This window comes from Heterodontus francisci, chromosome 15, assembly GCF_036365525.1.
Source record: "Heterodontus francisci isolate sHetFra1 chromosome 15, sHetFra1.hap1, whole genome shotgun sequence".
Taxonomy (NCBI): Eukaryota; Metazoa; Chordata; class Chondrichthyes; order Heterodontiformes; family Heterodontidae; genus Heterodontus; species Heterodontus francisci.
The window spans coordinates 8,940,015-8,959,369 of record NC_090385.1 but is presented as its reverse complement, the minus strand read 5'-3'; the positions used below and the strand labels follow the sequence as shown (position 1 = coordinate 8,959,369).

The 19,355-nt window shown below is 44.0% G+C and overlaps 1 long non-coding RNA gene across 3 annotated transcripts in view; it reads right to left on the bottom strand.

The window, feature by feature from the left end:
- LOC137377478 (uncharacterized) overlaps positions 1-18,913 on the bottom strand; it is a 98,949-nt gene extending 80,036 nt beyond the window's left edge. For all 3 annotated transcript variants that reach the window (XR_010976420.1, XR_010976421.1, XR_010976422.1), the window contains exon 1: positions 18,681-18,913. This is a non-coding gene — a long non-coding RNA (uncharacterized lncRNA). The remainder of the gene's footprint in view (positions 1-18,680) is intronic.
- Positions 18,914-19,355: the final 442 nt, after the last annotated feature.

Genomic DNA, 19,355 nt, shown 5'->3' with positions numbered 1-19,355 from the left:
TGAAGTTGAGATACGATGAGATACCAATAAGCCATGACCTCATTGAATGACGCAACAGGCTAAAGGGGCCAAATGGCCTCCTCCTGTTCTTAGGTTCCAAGCACCAAAGGGGCCAGGTAACAATCCTGAACCAGGGTGTACAACTCCCTCTAACTACTATCTAGGAAACAATGGATGAGCCTGTTTATGGTTGCATTTATTAAGGCAGTTAGCTTAAGGATTCCAGGCAGCTTTTCATCCAAATTTCTTAAGGTGTATTGACAATATCTTGAACATACTATGTTGGTTTTTTAGATTTTATTCTCTCTTTAGTTTCTTCCCTTACGTGACTGAAGGGTAGGAAAAACAACCAACCACCAATGCACCTCAGTCATAGCAAATGAACACCAAGGGATCACTTGTCTTCATCACTAACTGTGAGGAAACACCCTCCCTTAGGGCACAGCCGAGATCAGGAACTCACTGTCTGGAGAGTCGCTGTAATGAGTCCTACTGCATGTTGGATTCAGAATTTCTTAACTGCCTTTACAATTCTGTTACAAATACTGAGCAGAGGAAGCCTTCATGATGCAGTTAAAATGACACCAAAAAAGTGGCCAGAGAAATTCTAAAGAAGGAAAACTTTCATTTATATGGCACCTTTCATGCCAACCCTAGGTGATTGAGATATTTTGAAGTGTAGTCACTGCTATAGGAAATATAGGAAATGCGGTAGCCAACTTACGTACAGCAAGCTCCCACAAACAGCATAGACATAATGACCAGTTAATCAGTTTTATTCATGTTATTGAGGGACAAATATTTTTCAGAACATTATGATAAACTCTCTGTGCCCAGTATAGATTAGAGAACAAACATAGTGAGACTGTACAATGCAGATGGGAGCAAATTGGCCCATGTCCTGATTGGCCAAGCTGATCCAGGAGGAGGAGCAAGCACAACTGACATAGTTTATTGAAAGAAGGCACTTCTGACAGTGTAGCACTCCTTCTATATTGTACTGGCAGTATCAGCCTAGACTTTTCTGCTCATATCTCCAGAGGGGAGCTTGAACCCACAACCTTTATGAGTCAGAGTTCTATCCATTGAGCTGCAAATGACATGAGCCAGCTTAGGGTGTGTTAGAGCACTAGTGTATTGTAGCATTGCATTAACATGTCCTTTATCACCAGGGCTCACTAACCACAAGTTTGCGAAACACGATTGCTTCAATCCCTCATTTATTGCAATGGATGATAAGGCAATCAGTTTGCAAATTGTTGTCAATCCTTTTGCTGTCCTGCAGCAGAAATTCCCACAGATGATAATATGAAATCAAAGCTACACAAGTCTCAGGGGTTAATGTGTCAATTTGATTCATCGAGGTATCAGTTGAAAACACAAGGATGGCGGTCGAAGATCTCAACCTGTGCTCAGTCTAAAATCCCTCACATCAAATACTTCAAGATGTAAGTCTGGTAATGTGACGGGATGAACACAGAATGACATTTCTCTGTGCAATATTTTAGCAGAGGCATTTGAAACAAACTGGTTAATACTGTTGTTATAATGCAAGTAAATGTCTTGTGAACATATCAAGCCTCAGTAACTTCCCCGCTCAGGTCCTCATTAATATTACATTGAGATCCTATTGATGAAATTGTACTTTGATTTGTTTAAATTCATGAGGACGACCCTGTTTCAGACAGAAGCCTCATCCACCCACAACTTAACGTTGCACACTGCTGAACATGAGTAGGGTCCGAGTGCGTCAGTAACCTACTCATTTTTAATTGTCCACCTCCTTTCATTAGGGGGAGGGGGCGGGTTTAGGATTAAAATCGACCCTTCTAGCTTCCTGCTGGATGAATCCAGTCAAAAGGGTTTGAACGAGGAGGGAGGAGAGGGGAAGGGTGGAGGGCAAGATGGAGGAGGAAGAGGAGGAGAAGGAGCAGGAAAGAAAGGAGGGGAGGGAAAAAAGATGAGAAGAGGGATGAGGAGGAGCAGGTGGAGGGGCAAGAGGAGCTGGAGGGGTGGAGGAGGGGAAAAGGAGGTGGGGCAGTGGTGAAGAAGGGGAAGGGAAAGAAAGGGAGGAGGAGAAGGAGCAGGAGAGGAGAGGAGGAAGCAGGGACGAGCAGATGGAGGGGATGAGGAAGAAGGAATAGAAGGAGGGGGGGACAAAAGCATGAGATGAGGGGAGGAAGATGGGAGGGATGAGAGGAAGTGGAAAAGAGGATGGGAAGATAAGTAAAAGGAAAAGAAGAGTTGGAGAAGAAGGTGGAAGGGAGGGGCAAGAGGAGGGGCAGAGGAGGGGCAGAAGGAAGAAAAGAAGAGGTGAGGGAAGGGAGGAGGAAGAGAGGGAAGGGAGTACAGAGAGAGGAGTAAAAATGGAGAGGGGAGGAGAGGGGAGGTGGAGAAGCAGGAGGATGATGATGTTTGCATTTCCCTGTCCTGGGCTCCCACCCCACTTCCCAAATTTGACACCTTCCCAGAATCCCAGCCCTGTGACCTCCCAGAATTGGCACTCATCTAGCTGGAGTAAACACTTGTCTACCAACCACCCCCTCCCCACACCCAACTCCTGAGGAAACCAGGTGGGTGGCCATTTAAAAATGAGCAGATTACTTACCTACTCAGAACTTGTTCGTGTTCAGCAGGGTGTGATGTTAAGCTGCATGTGGATGAGGCTCTGGTCTGAAACAGGGACTTCCTCATGAATTTAAATGAATCAGAGTGTCATTACATCAATAGGATCTTTCTATCTCACCCTGATTTTACAATTCCCCTCATCATTTTCAAATTCCTCCATGGCTTCACCCCTCCTGATCTTTGTAATCTCCTCCAGCTCTACAATCCTCCAACCTCTCTGCACTCCTCCAAATCTGGCATTTGAGCATCCCCAGTTTCCTTAGCCTGACCATTGGTGGCGAAGTGGGACCAGTAGAGCAATATTAGTAGATTATTCAGCATTAGAATACATTAACAGTCTTAGAAGGAAGATGTAGTTGTAGTTGTGGGGAACCAGGACATGATGGGAAGCTGTACAACTTAGAAATCTAATTGCCTTTACATCTGTGTAAACATGTTGTCCTTGAGATAAGACTGTGACTGCAGGAGGCACAGGATATTATAAACTGTGAAAACAGCAAGCCTTCGGAATGGGGAGGAGATGACATGGGGGGGACAATTAGTGAGACAATACACTTCAGTTTATTGATCAAGCTGCAGCTTTGGAATGTGTCGGGACGGGGTGGGGGGTAGTGTGGACTAAGGAGTAATGGTGATTGTGTTCTATAAATGTATGTTTCAAACTTGATTTAGGAAGAGACTGTTTGACTGATCAGAGAGTTTCTCCCACTCCACAGTGTTTAAATAATCCTTTATTTACTTTAATCCCATGGACTCGAGACAAGTTATTTTCTCCATAACAGTGGCCAGACCTTCAGATGCCTGGGTACTAAGCTATGGAATTGCCTCCCTAAATCTCTCTGCCTCTCTACCTCTCTTTCCTCCTTTAAGACACTTAGAGTCACAGAGTCATAGAGTCATACAGCATAGAAACAGGCCCTTCGGCCCACAGCATCCATGCCGACTTTAAGGCCAATCTAAACTAATCCCACCTGCCTGCATTAATTCCATATCCCTCTATGCCTTTCTCATTCAAGTACCTGTCCAGATGCCTCTTAAATGTTGCTACTGTTCCTGCCTCCACCACCTCCTCCGGCAGCTCATTCCAGATACTCACTATTCTTTGTGTGAAAAATTTACCCCTTTGATCCCCTTTAAACCTCCTCCCTCTCACCTTAAATCTATGCCCTCTAGTTTTAGTCACCCCTACCATGGGAAACAGACTCTGGCTATCTACCCTATCTATGCCTCTCATAATTTTATATACCTCTATCATGTCCCCTCTCAGCCTCCTTTGCTCCAGGGAAAACAGACCCAGCCTATCCAATCTTTCTTTATAACTCAAGCCCTCCAAACCAGGTAACATCCTTGTGACTCTTTTCTGCACCCTCTCTAGCTTAATCACATCTTTCCTGTAGTGCGGCGACCAGAACTGCACACAGTACTCCAAGTGCGGCCTAACCAACGTTATGTGCAACTGTAACATGACGTCCCAACTCTTGTACTCAGTGCCTTGGCCGATGAAGGCAAGCATGCCATACGCCTTCTTCACCACCCTGTCCACCTGTGTTGCCACTTTCAGGGAGCTATGTACTTGCACCCCAAGGTCCCTGTGCTCAAGAACGTTCCCCAGGGCCCTGCCATTGACTATATATGTCCTGCCCTGGTTTAACTTCCCAAAATGCATCACTTCGCACTTGTCTGCATTAAATTCCATTTGCCAATCCCTTGCCCACTTTCCCAGTTGATCGATATCCTGTTGTAACCTTAGACAACCTTCTTCACTGTCCACTATACCACCAATTTTGGTGTCATCTGCAAACTTACTAATCATGCCCCCTACATTCACATCTAAGTCATTTATATGACAAACAACAGAGGGCCGAGTACCGATCCCTGTGGCACACCACTGGTCACGGCCTCCAATCTGAAAAACAACCCTCCACTACCACCCTCTGCCTCCTGTCATCAAGGCAATTTTATATCCAATTGACTAGCTCACCCTGGATCCCATGTGTTCGAACCTTCTGGACCAGCCTACCATGCGGGACCTTGTCAAAGGCCTTGCTAAAGTCCATGTAGACAACGTCCATCGCCCTGCCCTCATCAATCCTCTTGGTTACCTCCTCAAAAAACTCAATCAAATTCGTGAGACATGATTTCCCATGCACAAAGCTATGCTGACTATTCCTAATCAGACCTTGCCTTTCTAAATGCATATAAATCCTATCTCTCAGAATCCCTTCCAATAACTTTCCCACCACTGATGAGAGGCTCACCGGCCTGTAATTCCCTGGCTTATCCCTGCTGCCCTTCTTAAATAAAGGCAGAACATTAGCTATCCTCCAGTCTTCCAGTACCTCACCCATGGCTAACGATGATACAAAAATCTCTGCCAGGGTCCCAGCAATCTCCTCCCTTGCTTCCCAGAGCAACCTAGGATACACCTGGTCAGGCCCTGGGAATTATCCACCTTAATGCACTTCAAAACCTCCAACACCTCCTCCTTTGTAATGTTGATACGCTCCAGGATATCGCTGTTCCCTCCCTTGAACTCATTAGCTTCCATGACCTTCTCCACAGTAAATGCAGACGAGAAATATTCATTAAAAGAACAAAGAACAAAGAACAGTCCAGCGCAGGAACAGGCCATTCGGCCCTCCAAGTCTGCGCCGATCTTGATGCCTGCCTAAACTAAAACCTTCTGCACTTCCGGGGACCATATCCCTCTATTCCCATCCTATTCATGTATTTCTTGTACCTGCTTCCACCACCTCCCCCGGCAAGTTCCAGCCACTCACCACCCTCTGTGTAAAGAACTTGCCTCGCACATACCCTCTATACTTTGCCCCTCGCACCTTAAATCTATGCCCCCCTAGTAACTGACTCTTCCACCATGGGAAAAAGCTATTGACTATCCACTCTGTCCATGCCGCTCATAACTTTGTAAACCTCGATCATGTCGCCCCTCCACCTGTGTGGTTCCAGGGAAAACAATCCGAGTTTATCCAACCTCTCCTCATAGATAATGCCCTCCAGAGCAGGCAACATCCTGGTAAACCTCTTCTGCACCCTCTCCAAAGCCTCCACGTCCTTCATGCATGCCGTATGCCTTCTTGACTACCTTATCCACCTGCGTTGCCACTTTCAGTGACCTGTGGACCTGTACGCCCAGATTTCTCTGCCTGTCAATACTCCTAAGGGTTCTGCCATTTAATGTATACTTCCCACCTGCATTAGACCTTCCAAAATGCATTACCTCACATTTGTCCAGATTAAACTCCATCTGCCATTTCTCTACCCAAGTCTCCAACCGATCTATATCCTGCTGTATCCTCTGACAATCCTCATCATTATCCGCAACTCCACCAACCTTTGTGTCGTCTGCAAACTTACTAATCAGACCAGCTACATTTTCCTCCAAATCATTTATATATACTACAAACAGCAAAGTTCCCAGCATTGATCCCTGCGGAACACCACTAGTCACATTCCTCCATTCAGAAAAACACCCATCCACTGATATCCTCTGTCTTCTATGACTGAGCCAGTTCTGTATCCATCTTGCCAGCTCACCTCTGATCCCGTGTGACTTCACCTTTTGCACCAGTCTGCCATGCGGGACCTTGTCAAAGGCTTTACTGAAGTCCATCTCGATAACATCCACTGCCCTTCCTTCATCAATCATCTTCGTCACTTCCTCAAAAAACTCAATCAAATTAGTAAGACACAACCTCCCCTTCACAAAACCATGCTGCCTCTCGCTAATAAGTTTGTTTGTTTCCAAATGGGAGTAAATCCTGTCCCGAAGATTCCTCTCTAATAATTTCCCTACCACTGACGTAAGGCTCACCGGCCTATAATTTCCTGGATTATCCTTGCTACCCTTCCTAAACAAAGGAACAACATTGGCTATTCTCCAGTCCTCTGGGACCTCACCTGTGGCCAATGAGGATGCAAAGATTTCTGTCAAGGCCCCAGCAATTTCTTCCCTTGCCTCCCTCAGTATTCTGGGGTAGATCCCATCAGGCCCTGGGGACTTATCTACCTTAATACTTTGCAAGACGCCCAACACCTCCTCCTTTTTGATAATGAGATGACTGAGACTATCTGCACTCCCTTCCCTAGGCTCATCATCCACCAAGTCCTTCTGTTTGGTGAATACTGAAGCAAAGTACTCATTTAGCACCTCGCCCATTTCCTCTGGCTCCACGCATAGATTCCCTCCTCTGTCCTTGAGTGGGCCAACCCTTTCCCTCGTTAGCCTCTTGCTCTTTATATATGTATAAAAATCCTTGGGATTTTCCTTAATCCTGTTTGCCAATGACTTTTCATGACCCCTTTTAGCCCTCCTGACTCCTTGCTTAAGTTCCTTCCTACTGTCTTTATATTCCTCAAGGGGTTCGGATGTTCCTAGCCTTCCAGCCCTTACGAATGCTTCCTTTTTCTTTTTGACGAGGCTCACGATATCCCGCGTTATCCAAGGTTCCCGAAACTTGCCAAACTTATTCTTCTTCCTCACAGGAACATGCTGGTCCTGGATTCTAATCAACTGACATTTGAAAGACTCCCACATGTCAGATGTTGATTTACCCTCAAACAGCCGCCCCCAATCTAAATTCTTCAGTTCCTGCCTAATATGTTATAATTAGCCTTCCCCCAATTAAGTCCTCACCCATTTCCCGTGGCTCCACACATAGATTACTACACTGATCGTTAACGGGACCTACTCTCTCCCTAGCTACCCTTTTACTCTTAATATACTTATAGAACCTTTTAGGATTCTCCTTTATCTTATCTGCCAGGGAAATCTCATGGCCCCTTTTCGCCCTCCTTCTTAAGTGTACTCCTACATCCCCTGAACTCCTCGAGGGAGTCGCTTGATCCCAGCTGCCTAAACCTGACATATGCCTCCTTCTTTGTCCTGACCAGACCCTCAATATCCCTCGTCAACCAAGGTTCCCTAAACTTGCCAGTCTTGCCCTTCAATCTACAGGAACATGCCAGCCCTGATCTCTTCCTATCTCACTTTTAAACGCCTCCCACTTGCCAGACGTCCCTTTACCTGTAAACAGCCTCTCCCATTCAACTTTTGAGAGAACCTGTCTGATGCCATCGAAATTAGCCTTCCCCCAATTTAGGACTTCAACCTGAGGACCAGTCCAATCCTTTTCCATAACTATCTTGAAGCGAATAGAGTTATGGTCACTGGTCCCAAAGTGCTCCCCCACTGACACATCAACCACCTGTCCAGCCTCATTTCTCAAGGGGAGGTCATGTGTAGCCCCTTCTCTAGTAGGGCCATCCACATACTGCTTCAGAAAACTATCTTGGACACACTTACCAAATTCTTCCCCATCTGATCCCTTAGCATTAAGGCAGTCCCAGTCAATATTAGGGAAGTTAAAATCACCTACTATTACAATCCTATAATTCCTACACCTATCTGTGATTTCCATACATATATGCTCCTCCAATTCCCTCTGACTATTGGGGGGCCTATAGTATAATCCCGTCAAAATGGTCACCCCTTTCCTATTTCTAAATTCCGCCCATATGGCCTCACTGGACATTCCCCCCGGGATATCCTCTCTAAGTACTGCCATGATGTCCTCCCTAATCAATAGTGCAACTCCCCCTCCTCTCTTACCTCCACCTCTGTCACGCCGGAAGCATCGGTACCCCGGAACATTGAGCTGCCAGTCCTGCCCATTCCTCAACCACATTTCTGTAATAGCTATAATATCACAATCCCATGTACCGATCCATGCTCTGAGTTCATCTGCCTTACCTGTAAGGCTTCTTGCATTAAAGTAAATGCAGTTTAGCCTACCAAACCTTCCACGCTCCCTGTCCTACCCCTGCCCGGCCTGCCTACTGGACTTGCTTGCTTTAACCTCTACATTTGCCTCAACTATCTCATCTGAGAGAGTATTACTTTGGATCCCACCCCCCTGCAGGACTAGTTTAAACCCTCCCGAGTATTACTAGCAAACCTCCCTGCAAGGATATTGTCCCCTTCCAGTTCAGATGCAACACGTCCCTCTTGTACAGGTTACCTCTGCACCAGAAGAGATCCCAGTGACCCAACTAGCTGAAGCCCTCCCGCCTATACCAGCTCTTCAGTCATGCACTCATTTGCCTAATCCTCCTATTCCTAACCTCACTAGCACGTGGCATAGGGAGTAATCCTGAAATTACAACCCTAGAGGTCCTGCTTTTTAATCTTCTGCCTAACTCCCTATATTCATTTTGCAGGACCTCATCTCTCTTCCTGCCTATGTCATTAGTACCAATATGGACCACAACCTCTGGCTGCTCACCCTCCCCTTTCAGAATGCCCTGCAGCCACTCCGAGACATCCTTGACCCTAGCACCAGGGAGGCAATATATCATCCTAGAGTCTTGTTTGTGGCCACAGAAATGCCTATCTGCACCCCTTACGATAGAATCCCCTATCACTATAGCTCTTCCACCCCGTTTCCTCCCCTGCTGTGCCCTCCATGGTGCCATGGACCTGGCTGTTGCTGCTTTTCCCTGGGAAGTCATCTCCCCCAACAGTATCCAAAGCGATACATCTGTTTGAGAGGGGGATGGCCACAGGGGACTCCTGCACTACCTGCCTGCACCTACTACTCTGTCTGGTGGTCACCCATCCCTTTTCTGCCTGTGCAGCCATTACCTGCGGTGAGACCACCTCACTAAACGTGCTAACCATGATGTCCTCAGCATCGCGGATGCTCCACAGTGAATCCACCCACAGCTCCAGCTCCGTAACGCGGGTAGCCAGTAGTTGCAGATGGATACACTTCCTGCACACATGGTCGTCAAGGACACTGGAGAGACTCCCAGTCATATCATCTCTTCTTGTCAAGACTCCCAGCCTTTGTGTCATCCTTTACATGGACCGACCTGATACACTCGACCTGGATATTTTCTAACATCTTCCGTGCATTACTGGCTTCATGTATTGTTACACCTTGGAAACCTTGGCATACTGGAAGTCCTGTGACAGCTGGACCAGTTGTGTCTACAATATAAAACATTTGTAATAGCCATTCAGAGCTCCCATCGCTGTACTGCAATTTTATCATTCCAATGCACTTGATTTGAAAACCATTGTGGGCAGTCAGCCTAGCTGTGGTGGGTTGTAGCAGAGATTGCCATTTCTTTAAGTCCATGTCCTTCAGTATATGGATGGGCAGAATATTTGCACTTGCTCCAGTGTCAATTTTTACTCAGAGTATATGCTTGTCACTCTTCTGCAGACATACATTCTTGATCATGGTGAATGCCTCAGATTGTGCACTAGCATCAACATGTTGATCCAAATTGACTATGTGAAATGCATGTTCGCTGTTCACATGAGTCATTCTTCATCCGTGTCCTCCTGGCCATCTGTCTCCCTGATGACCTGATGTACTTGCTTGAGTTTTTGTTGGGTGTTGGCATGCTCTCGTTGCATTTGCCATCCTGTTTTGCAGACTCTTTCTCTGCATGTGATCTGCTACTATTCCTGTGTTCAGAATCTGAGCTCGGCCTTCTGCACTGCCTTGCCCAATGCCCAATGAACTCACACGCCACAAGCTTTGCATTGGTCCTGCTATGCTGGACAACGGTGAATTGGGTGTCAGACCACATTTGCCAATAGGCTTAGCAGACGTCTGAGCCTTGGTTACCATAACAATTGTCGTAGCCGCCCCCAACGCTTGTAACTGCTGATGCTCAGCTCTGATGGCTTCAAATTTCCTTCCATCATTGAGTAGTGCATCTATGGTGTGCCCTTTATCCTTTTCTAGAAGGTGTTTTTGAAAGGCCTCTATTGGTTACTATAACCCGATTACTATAACCCGGTCCAACAATTCGATATCTGCAAAGTCGCATTCTTGAGCTTTGTCTCAGCACCTTGCAATAAACAGGTCAATGGACTAATTTTGCTTATGCCGGTAGGTCATAAGCTCAAGCCTATGTACTCAGAAATTGACTTTTGCCTTGAGTTGCTGCTTCAGAAATGTCCATAGCTAGCTAGGGTCCTTCAGATCCTCAGCTGACAATCCTGATGTATTGATTCATTACAGGCCCTCGTTGCCCAGTGCGATCTTAATTTTTATTGCTTGTTTCTCTGGTTTGCTCACTTCTTGTTCCATGAAACACAGTTCCATCCATTGTCGAAACAGTTTAAATTCAGATGCTATCTCCAAAGCCTTCCAGTCCATAACTGGATACTTGAAAGCCATTTTCTGGATGATCCTGCTGTTTCACAAATACAGCATTTTCACAGGTTTTCTTTTTCACTGGCAAACTTCATTCTGTTTCCTTTTTTAACAGTTTTTTTTTGTAGGCCTGTCCTTTTAAGAGTAAAAGACTATTGGCTGCTTTGTTTACACAGCTTGTGTTTTTGTTTTAAAAAACTGAGAGAGCAATTCCTTGTTTATACAGCTTGATTGATTCTTTTTAAAAGTCACAGCAGTTTTTCTTAAGAAAGCTGCAGCTTGCAGTACTGGCAGCTGCCACAACCAGCCTTTTACTTTTTGCTGGACCTCCAGTGGTGCTGTTGAGCACTTCCCATGATTTTCATCTTAGGCCCTGCTCATGATGCATAACAAAATGTGAAAACTAAAGCAGCAATGTATGTACTACTTCTTCTTAAATTTTTAGTGCCACTGAAAGATTACTTGAGAGCTCTGATCTCCTCGCAAATTGCCTACAGTACGCACAGAGTTTCAACATCTCCCAGGATCCTTTCTCTGCTCTTCACCTGAATCTTCAGCCACTCCACATAAGTAACCTTCTGTTCCTTGTTCTCTCTTGGTGTGTTCTTCAGAAAAAATGAAACATTGCAAAGATCTAATATTTGTTGGTCTTCAGAAAAAAAAATCCCGTATGTTGCCACCATATAATATTACTTGTTCCTTTGGTATGTGAACTATTATAAGACTCACAGGACTACAAGTCACATCCAAAGAAAACATGGGATTTTATTATAACTTATCTGGAACATATATATACATACAACTACTTCAAGCGCAACACCGACACACACCTCACTCTGTCGGGCTGCACCTGCAACTCCCTGGTTGTGTATGATGCAATATCACTTCCTCTGGTGACCATCACTTACAGCTTCTTCAGATGGTCCACTTAAGGTCATCCCACAACAGAAGGTTCCAAGACACCCTTTGATGAAGAGAAGTCAGCCCTCACAGAGTCTTTGCCAACACCTTTCCCTTAACCAGTAACTCTAAAACCACCTTTTCTGGTCATTGATCCATCCATATGCTTCTTGTGACACTTGGTGGCCATATTTACCTGAATTGCTTCAATAATTGCACTTAAAGTAATCCATTTGTTGTAAAGCATCTTGGGACATCCTGAGAACATGAATGATGCTATATACATGGCATTTAAAAAAATATAACCATCAAGCTAGCATTAATCGTGTTTTCCTTGGTCCTACAATTTTCACAGGATGTGAGGAGCATTGCATATTATTGCTGATATTCTGAAAAATGTTAATACATTACAACAGTGATTATAGTTTATAAAGCACTTTGCTGGGTGTAAAGTGCTTTGGGACATCTCAGTTTGTGAAAGGTACCATATAAAAGCAAATCCTTCTTTCTTTACTGTAGGATAAATGTGACACAGGAGGAGTTGTAAGTGAAACTGTTCCACTGTACAGATTGCCAAACATTTGTTAAAAAGTCAAAATATGAAGACGCTAAGGATTAAGTTTTTAACTAAACCAAGGAAGAGTCTCATTAGTGCACAGAATAGAGGCAGATCAAAGGCCATCAGTACAAAAGGGGAACTGTGCTTGAACAGTTTTAATACAGGGAGCTCTTTCTTTCCGTTATTGTGTACCATGAAGGCTGGTAATATTTCCTCCATCCGCCACAAACAACACTTTATTAATGTATGACTTATAACACATTATGAAACATTTTTATGCTTGACGTGAAACTTGAATCATATGACATTAAATAAGTTCACTCTATCAGGTGATCTGTTGGATTAACTAACCTCATGGGATCAGACATTAGGAATAAGTAACCCTTTTAACGGATGCTGATTATTCTTTGGTAATAAGATGAAGATGTTAGCTTTCTGTGTCACATTGATGGAGGGACCTTTGACCTATGAACTAATGAACAATCACAAGGCATGATTGAAGTCATGCTAGGTTACAGAAATAGACATTTATAGCCCACAAGTCTTTGCCTCCAGGCAGCTCATTGTAATGTTGCTTTGTGTACAAGTCACTGAAGTATTTTCCTTTGTCTTTAAACTTGATGCCTCATGCGTCAATTAATGCTGTTATCTCCACTTCCATGTACATTTTAGACTTAGCTGTATCTGTTCATGTCTTAGATATGCAAGGAAAGCATTCTGCATAATTCCCTGGATTTCAGTACTGCACTGTATCTCTAGCTATTTCAGTGCATTTTAGGCATTTATATAAAATAATTATATTGGTTAAAACATCAAATTCACAGCAGAGAAACAGGCCATTTGGCCCAACTAGTCTATGTGCTGTTAATGGTGCACACTAACCTCCCGTCACCTCTACTTCATCTCTCTCTATCAACATGTCCTTCTACGATGCTGATTAACTTTCAATCCAAAGCACTCTCCTGGGATGATGTATAATACTTGCATTTATATGGGCACTAACAAAATTAAATGGCAGGAAGTAGGTTTTACCCATTATCTCTTCCTTATCCTATAAAATAACAAGGAGGATGTAGCTCAGTTAGTGAACCCAGTCTGAAACTGATGAATGCAAACTAGAAATATCACAGGATCAATTTCAACTCTGTGCTGAGAGAGCTGATTTCTATAGTGTGACAGGAAAGAAAAGAAATTTGCATTATTATAGCACCTTTTGTGTCTTCACAACCAATGGATTATTTTCACTGTTTTGCAGGAAAACATGGGAGCCAGTTTGCAAAAAGTAAGTTCTCACAAACAGGAAATAGATGAATGACTGCTTCTGGTGGTGGTGGGTGGGGCACGGGGGGGGGGGAGAGTGGTGGGTGGGGCAGTGGGGGTGGGGTGGGGTGGGGTGGGTGGGGCAGTGGGGGACAGGGGGAGCAATCGGTGATTCAGGTGTAATTTGCACTTGTTTTGAATAGTGCTTTTTTACCCCAAGTTTATGCTCAAACTCATTTGTAGATCACCAGACGTAAAATCTGCCATGATCTAGCGCAATCGGCAGCAGTTTAGAATGCAATGTAATAAAAATTGCTTTAAAAATATTCCTTGATATATTTAAGCGCAGTGACATTGTACCGTTTCAGCTGGAAATGGGACGATCACAGAAGATAAGCACTTTTAAGCAGTTCAATCTGCCACCTGTGTGTATGTTAACGTTTAATAACTGAAAATCACTTTAAAAAATTATGCAGAACTATTTGTTAGTTTGATTGAGGTACAGTAGTCAGTTTCTTAGTAAATAAAAAAAAAGCTTTTAAAATGCGCATAAGTATCCTTCCCCCATAAGAGCCAGCTTAATTTTAAAAAGCCTTCTTGAATGTCTGCAAACAGGCACAATAAGCGAAAGCCTGCAATAGTTATTAATTTGATCTGGAGCAGAGATAATTATCCAATTCGCTTTAGAAAGCTATGAAAGCTATGCAGCCACTCGCTGCATGAAAAATCTTTTTTCCTCATGTTGCCTTTGGTTCTTTTGCCATTCACCCGGCAACTGTAACACATAGAGGAAGGTTCTGTAAATAGTTTGCTCTGTTCTGTCTATACTAGTCAACTGTTAATAAACCTGTTTGAGAGCTTCAACCAACTGGACTCCATACATCTCATTTATGTTGCATACAAACAAGGCAGGGGAGAGAGGACAGCCCTGCCTGACTCTAGATTGGACAGAATTAACAAGTTAACATTTCAGGTCGATGACCTTTCATGAGAACTGGCCTGCAACTTTAATGTGGGGTTGGGCGGGTCAATCCTGATCTTTCCAGGCTTCACATTCAGGTAAACACTTTATTAAAAACAAACCGTTTTGGTGTTGGCACCTTTAATGACCACCATGAGGCTACATGTTTATCTAGTAATCCAAGCTGTGTTTAAGGCAATTCAATTTCCCATTGCAGTCTGTAATAGACATTAGGCCACTTATTGGTATATTCAAGGAACCTAATGCCTATTCCAAGTGGTCGATATGGAGGTCTCTATAGTGCCTGAAACAAATGTGGCATTGGTCATGCTTCTAACACTGTTGCAGCATAGGAGTTTGGCCTGCTAAATTGTACCTCTTTGCACCCATTTTTCAACCAGAAAACAAGGTGCAATGAGGTCCAATATCAGCCTTTATGTATTCCAGACTCTAATGGGGATTGAACCCATTACCTCCTGCTTTGGAGCAAGAGTTTATCAAACTGAGCCAAGCCAACATACAATAAGTAGCCTCACTGTACCTGAGCAAGTGAAGGCTGCAGACTTTGCCAGTTTTCTTGCTCCTGATTGCTATTCAGTGAAACCTGGATGTGCATTCTTGGACATTGCCCAGGACAGGTCCAGGCTTAGGTGTAGTGTGTCTGATATTCTAACAGTTTGCAATGCACACTGGGGGTTGACCTCGACATTGCGTGATAGTGTAAAACAGGTGACAGCAAGTCACCGGCTCCTTTTACATCTCATTATCATTTCCACTGATTTCAACAGGAGAGCTGTAAAACCTGCTGCAGTCTCGCTGTCAGCAATCTTACATTATTACACAAGGTCAAGTTCAGCTCCACTGTATACAAACACATGGGCCGGAATTTTACATTCAGCGGCAAAGCAAGAGCACTCTCAGCTGACCTCGAAGAAACATGAGGGACCTAACGAGTGGTGAGAACTTCACCTCTCTCACCATGCTGTGGATTGTAGTGTTCTTTAATCAAATTAGTCACAATACCGTAGAGGAGGAATTCATGGAGTGTATATGGGATGGTTTTCTGGACCAATACGCTGAGGAACCGATTAGAGAACAGACCATCCTAGACTGAGTATTGTGTAATGAGAGAGGAATAATTGACAATCTAGTGGTGCGAGACCCATTGGGGATGAGCGACCATAATATGACAGAATTCTTCATCAAGATGGAGAGTGATGTAGTTCATTCTGAGACTAGGGTCCTGAATCTTATGATGGATTGGGAAATGCTACTTAAAGGGATGACGGTGGATATGCAATGGCAAACATTCAAAGAACGCATGGATGAACCGCAACAATTGTTTATTCCTGTCTGGCGCAGAAGTAAAAAGGGAAAGGTAGCTAAACGATGGCTTACAAGGGAAATTAGAGAGAGCATTAGATCCAAGGAAGAGGCATACACATTTTCCAGAAAAAACAACAGACCCAAGGATTGGGAGCAGTTTAGAATTCAGCAAAGGAGGACCAAGGGATTGATTAAGAAGGGGAAAATAGCGTACGAGAGTAAGCTTGCGGGGAACATAAAAACTGACTGTAAAAGTTTCTATAGGTATTTGAAGAGAAAAAGATTGGTGAAGACAAATGTAGGTCCCTTACAGTCAGAAACAGGGGAATTTATTATGGGAAACAAAGAAATGGCTGACCAACTAAATGCATACTTTGGTTCTGTCTTCACAAAGGAGGACACAAATATCATACAAGAAATGTTGGGGAACACAGGGTATGGTGAAAGGGAGGAACTGAAGGAAATCAGTATTAGTAGAGAAATGGTGTTGGGGAAATTGATGGGATTGAAGGCCGATAAATCCCCAGGGGTTGATGGTATGCATCCCAGAGTACTTAAGGAAGTGGCCTTAGAAAGAGTGGATGCATCTTCCAAGATTCTATAGACTCTGGAACAGTTCCTACAGATTGGAGGGGAGCTAATGTAACCCCACTATTTAAAGAGGGAGGTAGAGAGAAAACAGGGAATTATAGACCAGTCAGCCTGACGTCGGTAGTGGGGAAAATTCTAGAGTCCATTATCAAAGATTTTATAGCGGAGCACTTGGAGAACAGAATCGGACTGAGTCAGCATGGATTTATGAAAGGGAAATGGTGCTTGACAAATCTATTAGAATTCTTTGAGGATGTAACTAGTAGAGTTGATGAAGGACAGCTAGTGGATGTGGTTTATTTGGACTTTAAGAAGGCTTTCGACAAAATCCCACATAAGAGATTAGTGTGTAAAATTAAAGTGCAGGGATTGGGGGTAGTGTATTGCGATGGATAGAAAATTGGTTGGCAGGCGGGAAACAAAGAGTAGGGCTAAACGGGTCTTTTTCCGAATGACAGGCACTGACTAGTGAGGTACCGCAGGGATTGGTGCTAGGACCCCAGCTATTCACAATATATATTAATGATTTAGATGAGGGAACTAAATGTAATATCTCCAAATTTGCAGATGACACAAAACTGCTTGGGAGGGTGAGTTGTGAGGAGGATACAGAGAAGCTTCAGGGTGATTTGGACAAGTTGAGTGAGTGGGCAAATGCATGGCAGATGCAGTATAATGTGGATAAATATGAGGTTATCCACTTTGGTAGCAAAAACAGGAAGGCAGATTATTATCTGAATGGCTATAAACTGAGAGAGGGGAATATGCAACGAGACCTGGGTGTTCTTATACACAAGTCACTGAAGGTAAGCATGCAGCTGCAATAGGCGGTAAAAAAGGCAAATGGTGTGTTGGCCTTCATAGCGAGAGGATTTGAGTACAGGAGCAGGGATGTCTTGCTGCAATTATACAGGGCCTTGGTGAGGCCACACCTGGAATATTGTGTGCAGTTTGGTCTCCTTATCTGAGGAAGGATGTTCTTGCTATGGAGGGAGTGCAGCGAAGGTTTACCAGACTGATTCCTGGGATGGCGGGACTGACGTATGAGGAGAGATTGAGGCGGTTAGGATTATATTCGCTGGAGTTCAGAAGACTGAGGGAGGATCTCATAGAAACCTATAAAATTCGAACAGGACTTGACAGGGTGGAGGCAGGAAGGATGTTCCCGATCCTGGGGGAGTCCAGAACCATAGGTCCTGGTCTGAGGATACGGGGTTAACCTTTAAGGACTGAGAAGAGGAGAAATTACTTCATCCACAGAGTGGTGTGCCTGTGGAATTCGCTACCACAGAAAGCAGTTGAGGCCAAAACATTGTATGTTTTCAAGAAGGAGTTAGATATAGCTCTTAGGGCGAAAGGGATCAAAGGGTATGGGGCGAAAGCGGGAACAAGTTACTGAGTTGGATGATCAGCCATGATCATAATGAATGGCGGAGCAGGCTGAAAGGGCCAAATGGCCTACTCCTGCTCCTATTTTCTATGTTTCTATGTTTAATGGGGATTCCCAGTGTGGAGATACAGTGATGGCAGCAAGCTGTCCACGCAGCCAATCACATTAAAGAATTCACACAGGCAGCCAACCAGGAAATGAAAAGCACAGAAATCAAATCGCTTTTTAAAAGCTTTACTGAGAGAGAAATAAAGATTGGGGCATACACATGGGGTTAAGGCAGAAGCTGAAATGTCATGAACTTAATTTAAAAACAATTATATAAAATCTAGTTTAAAAAGATCTAGTAATCAGTGATAGAGATATTTAACAGTAGTCCACAATTAGAAAATTATTTTTTTTAGGGCCAGCTCTGTTGTCCAGCAGATGTTATTACTCAGATTGCTGGTAAAAACACAGTTACACCTGATTGAACAAAGTGTACCTTTTTATGGGGTTTTGAACAGTGATGTGGGCACAGAAAAGGGGAAGTTCTCACTACATCAATTGATTTCGCTGATTGCCAGCTCAAGGAGGGCTCCACAGAGCAACCCGAGATGGAGCAGTGAGCGACTGACCGCAACATCGGGATTTCCTCCTTAATTTGAGCCTGTGCTAAATCCTGAAATTGCAGTCTGATTCAGACGGGTAATGACAGTGAACGCTAAAAATTCACCATAAAAAAAAACACAAATTCCAAGCCAGGAGGAATAACAACCAGGAAAATATCTAATGGTTCATTCAGCCTGTCCCACACAAATGGGATGCCTTGTGCTCTTGTGCATCATGCTACACACACTCCCCATCTAACCAGATGTACGTCGAGCAACTTACATCACAGAAAACATCTTAACGAAGCTGCAGCAATATAGAAGTGGTGGTAAAAGGATAGTTCTTTGTGAGCTGTAAAATCTTTTTCTTCAATTCGTACTTGAGATGGCAAGACCAGCATGTATTGTTCATCTTTAGTTGCCCTTGAGAAGGTGGTGATGGATGTTCTTCATGAACCGCTACAGTCTGTATGGTGCAGATACAGTGCTGTTAGGAAGATAGTTCTGGGATTTCGAATGAGTGGCAATTCTACGTAGCAGTTGAAGCATGAACTTTAAAATCGGCTTAACTATAATAAGTAACCACATTTAATGCTGGATGCTTTAATGCTGATCTTTTGAATTCCAACTGTTAGTTGTGTCATTTATACACAGTACAGTAGAAAAGGCCATGCTGTTATGCACATTGCTTTCAACTTCTTTGATTCTCATTACATACAGAAGGCTAATTTTACAAGTGACTTTCCTGTGTTATTTCAGAGCAAGCATGCTGCTGTTTTTTGCCTCTAGACATAAAATTCACGGCTGAAAGATTCAGGCAGCATTGTCATCTTCCCAGTGATGTCCCCATTCCCCCCCCCCCACCCCCCCCCCCCCCCCCCTCACGTCATTCAACGTTGAAAAGCAGAAATGAACTGGGATAAGTAGATTGTAACATGGGCTCCGCATTTGGCTCAGC